The sequence below is a fragment of the Erinaceus europaeus genome, chromosome 6, assembly GCF_950295315.1.
Source record: "Erinaceus europaeus chromosome 6, mEriEur2.1, whole genome shotgun sequence".
Lineage (NCBI taxonomy): Eukaryota > Metazoa > Chordata > Mammalia > Eulipotyphla > Erinaceidae > Erinaceus > Erinaceus europaeus.
Window position 1 is genome coordinate 48,383,149 of NC_080167.1, and position 5,113 is coordinate 48,388,261.

Genomic DNA, 5,113 nt, shown 5'->3' on the forward strand with positions numbered 1-5,113 from the left:
GCAGGGAAGGTTGCTGCGTGAGGGGGCCATTTTTGCTACCTCCACGTGGCCCAAGCTGCTTCTCTCTCACCCAACTCTGAGGTGCCATCGCAAATAAAGATTTGTGTTCCCTCTTCACTCCGGATCTCCTCTCTCTCTTCTCCACGGTGCAGCTCGACATTTTTCCACTTAATGTTTGGTCCCCCTTATCAAGTATTAGTTGATCTTAGATGTACTATGTATTTCATATTACCTTCCCAGCTAAGAAGCATTTGTTATTACACATCGGTATATGGTTTTTAAAGGTACATTTAGAGGTTTTTTTTTTTTTTAGATTGAATAAAAATTGACAGGTGAAACCAGAAGTTAAAGTCACTTATTCAAATATAGATCCCAGAGGTGTTTACTATCCTAATGATTCTCAGCCCTACTGCAAGGAACTTTTACAAAAATATTTATTATTTCTGGACCTCACTACAGCCTAATTACTTTAAAACCTTCTACTGTGTATTCTGGTAATAATATGATCACAAAAACCCCTCAGTAGTTAAAATGTGTAACCTAAGTTATGAAGTATTGACCAGACCTTTTTCTCATATGTAACTTTGTAAGTAGTATTCCAGAAGATTTTTGAGAAGCTGCTTGCATTTAGAAATACATTTTTCAAATGAAAGATGTTATACCCAGTGGTTAATTCCCCAGACCTTTCCATAAAAGTCCAATTAAGCTCAATGTATCTGAAGCTTAGTTTTCTGTTAATGGAATTATAGAACTTAATCACCATGTATAGCAATGTTCCTGCAAAAAAAACCAATCAAACAACAACAAAAAAACCCCTCTGGATTCTAAGGGAAAGAAAGAAAAATAGAAGTAAAAAGATCTTTAACTACAGTCCATCCACAGAGTCTTACTCTATTTGCCCTATCCTTCCCCTTCCTGTATCCTTCCCATACTGTACTTGTATAGTTGAGAGATTTGTGGATCCTGAATAATCTGCTGCTGTGACTGCTTTTGCTCCATCAGGTAGTAAGTAACCTGCCAGCTATTACCCATTCCCACTAAAATCAGTGATTCTGACCTGGAGTTCTTCCTTCTCTGGATACATAAATAAGAGCTCGTACTCTTGGTTTGCTTGGTGCATGTATGTGTGCATGTATTTTGTTACTGTTTGCTTGTTTTTCTCTTCTGCTACTTTTCTGCCTTTTTTAATTGATGGAGACATGATTTGTCTTTCTTTTTTCTTTCTATTTTTCATAGGTAGAGACACAGAGGCAGAGAAAAAAAGCAAAGGGACTGAAGTGAACTACAGCTTCCTTCAGTGCTGTCAGGGCTGGGCTCAAACCTGGGTTGTGCAGAGCAGTATACTATCCAAGTGAGCTATTTTGCCTGCCTAGTGGATCTGTTTTCCGCTAGCAGTGCAAAGCAAATAAGTGAGAAAATGATTTTTCCCATGCTCATTTCCTCCTCAACAGATTTTTTTTACTTTGATCATGTAAGAATGATGTATATCATTATTTTCTTTCAAAACATGAATTTTTTTAAAGTAAAAGATGCTCCTATGTATTTGTGCCAAAACAACAAAACTAAACAGGAATACCCGTCAGTGAAAAAGAGTATCTGTTATCCCACAAGTGGGCCTTCAAAAGATTGAAATGAAATTTATTAGCACCTTATCAGAGACACTGAATGCTGACAAGGACTTTGAAATAAAGAGTAGAAATGAGGTTGAGTGGGGAGTATTGTACTTATCAAAGAGAAGCTTATATTAAGTAATAAATTTGTCTATATTTTGTTTTTATTGTTGTTGCTACCCAAATTGTTACACTCCTTCAGAGACTGTGATTCAGATGAGAATATGGGTAAGAAGGGAAGTTCCTGTCTAATTATTTTGAGTAAAAGAAAATGCCTCATGGATTATGAGAGATCAGAAGATAACTATTACATTTATTAAGTCTCTGAAAAATATATCAATTATTTTTGAAAAGGGAAGTTCTTGAAGTGGGTTATATAATTAAAAATGAGAAATTTTAAGTCAAACAGAATGTAAAAAATATAAATAAAATAAAGTTCTGAAAACTTGAGAAATTTTAAATCATCCTCATTGTTAAAATACTAGATTTTATGTCCTTACTTCAGCAGTACATATACTAAACTTGGAATGATACAGAAAAAAAAGTAGCATGGCTCCAGTGCAAGGATGGCACACAAATTTTTGAAGTGTTACATACTTTAAAAAGAACAACAACAAAAATGAGATTTTATTAAGATGAGCAGTTTCTGCTTATTTACCCAGATGACTTCCCATGTCCATTTTTCTAGTTGTATGCACTTGATATCTAGTTAATTAATTGAAATAAGATGAGTGTCTTGTGCCCCTAAATTGACAGAGAGAGAGAGAGAGAGGAAGGGGTTGGGAGAGAGACCATCTCTACTTATATGAACATATATCAGAGGACATGTCTACTCAGTTTTCTATAGCAAAGATAAAAAAAAAAAATAGGAGTTAGAAAAACCAGTTTCTGAAATGTCAACCCCATGGCATATATGACTTTTCAGATTTACTTTTTTGTTCCTTTGGGGTTTTCATTCATATGGCATTTGGCACAACTTATGCAACATACTACCGAGATTTCCAGTGCCAAAAATGTTTTAGCAGACTGATGATATGTCTGATATGATAGATCTTATCATTACTTTTCAGTGTGAATTTATTGTCTAATGATCAGTTTGATCCTTAGGGAACATCTGGAATTGATTAACTTACTCCTCTTTTTTTGTCCTATTTCAGATATTCCTAAAGCATCAAACCAGTAAGTCATTTCTTTTTTTTGGTTATGTATTAAATATCAACACTGAATTACCCAAATGTTACTATTTGGCATGATTGGAAATACTTTGTCCTTAGAACTGGAATATTTTCATAATATTATTTCAGTTTTATCTTTACAATAAGTGTTTCAACTGATGCTAATAATCAAACTGATGGGATAAATATTATTCAATTATTTAAAAATAATCAGTCCTATACTGTTTCCACAATTTAAACTGTGTGGGAGTTTTATTTGATTTTATAATCTCTCAACTGTAGCTAGAAATTTTATATAAATATGCTATTTATTGGGATAATTAATAGATTACAGTAAATATAGCTGTTGAAATTTGTGTAAAATTTCTCAGTTTTCTGCAGAACACTTACCCTCAGTCTAGGTCTTCCTCCACCATCATGCACGAGAACCTGAAAACCCCTCCCACACCCCCTTTACTTTGGTACAGTACACCACACCCAGTCCAACTTCTACTTTCTGTTTCCTCTTTCTGTTTGTAATTCTCCACATCTTTCCATGAGTGAGATAATTCTATATTCATCCTCTTTCTGGCTTGTCTCACTCAATATAATTACTTAGAGCTCCATCCAAGATAGATGAGATGAAGAAGGTGACTTCATCTTTCTTTTTCTTTTTTCTTTTTTTGCCTCCAGTGTTATTACTGGGGGTCTGTGCCTGTAATGCTTACTATGAATCCACTGCTCCTGGAGGATATTTTATCCATTTTGTTGTTGTCCTTATTGCTGTTCTTGTTCTTGAATAGGACAGAGTAATCAAGAGAGGAGGGGGAGACATAGAGGGAAGAGAAAGACACCTGCAGATCTGCTTCCCCGCCTGTGAAGCAATACCTCTGTAGGTAGAGCATTGGGAGCTGTAACCAGGATCCTTATGCCGGTCCTTGTGCTTCGTGCCATGTGTGTCTAATCTGGTGTGCTACTGCCTGGCCTGACTTCATTCTAAATAGTTGAGTGGTATTCCATTGTGTATAGATACCATACGTTTCTTAGATACTCCTCTGTTGTTGAACACCTAGGTTGCTTCCAAATTTTGGCTATTACAAATTTTGCTGCTATGAACACAAGTATACACAGATCCTTTTGAATGGGTGTGTTTGGTTCCTTAGAATATATCCCATTGCCAGGTCATAGGGTAGGTTCATTTCTAGCCTTCTCTCTTCTTTTTTTAAATATTTATTATTCCCTTTTTGTTGCCCTTGTTTTATTATTATTTATGTTGTCATTGTTGGATAGGACAGAGAAAAATGGAGAGAGGAGGGGAGGACAGAGAAGGGGGAGAGAAAGACACCTGCAGACCTGCTTCACCGCCTGTGAAGTGACTCCCTTGCAGGTGGGGAGCAAGGGGCTCGAACTGGGATCGTCATGCCAGTCCTTGTGCTTTGTGCCACATTTCTAGCCTTCTGAGAGTTCTCCAGATAATTCTCCACCGGGGTTATTAGCCTTTTGTTTGATGTATAGAATGTAACGATCTCCCATTTTGTAAGGAGTCTTTTTTTGGTGGTGGCTTCTTGCCAAGTAGAAGAAGCTTTTCAATTTGGAATAGTTCCATTGGTTTATCTTTGTTTTTGTCTTCCTTGTGAGTCATTAAAGATGCTTACCCTGGGTCCAGAGGGATAGATAATGGGAAAGCTATCAGGGGAGGGGATGGGATAAGGAGATCGGGTGGTGGGAATTGTGTGGAGCTGTACCTCTCTTATCCTACGGTTTTGTTAATGTCTCCTTTCTTAAATAAATAAAATTAAAAAGAAGATAAATACAAAAAAAAAAAAAGATGCTTATAAAACCAAAACAGAAAAGAGAATACAGGTCCAAGAAGTATTCAGAGGACCTACTGGGGGTTGTATTGTTATATGGGGAACTGGGGAATGTTATGCATATACAAACTATTGTACTTACTGTTGAATGCAAAACATTAATTCCCCAGTTAAAAAAAAAAGAAAAGATTTCTGCCTTTTTTCCTCTAAATATTTGATAGTTTCTGGTATAACATCCAAGTCCTTGATCCATTTGGAATTTACTTTTGTGTGTAGTGAAATGTAGTGGTTCAGTTTCATTCTTCTGCCATTTCAACTCATTTTCCCAAAACCATTTGCTGAATAAACTCTCCATTTTATATTTAATAGTTTCTATCCCCTGGTCAATAATTAGATGCCCATATGTGTGGGGGCTTATTTCTGGACTCTTAATTCTATTACACTGGTCAGTGTGACTATTTTTGTTTGAGTACCAGGCAGTTAGGATTACATGGGACACCTCTATATTTTTTTTCTCAAGATTGCATTGGTGGTTCTA

At 36.0% G+C, this 5,113-nt stretch overlaps 1 non-coding gene across 1 annotated transcript; it reads left to right on the forward strand.

The window, feature by feature from the left end:
* Positions 1-2,106: 2,106 nt before the first annotated feature.
* LOC132539149 (U6 spliceosomal RNA) lies at positions 2,107-2,211 on the forward strand. The gene has a single exon (XR_009550454.1). It is a non-coding gene; the product is annotated as a U6 spliceosomal RNA (small nuclear RNA).
* Positions 2,212-5,113: the final 2,902 nt, after the last annotated feature.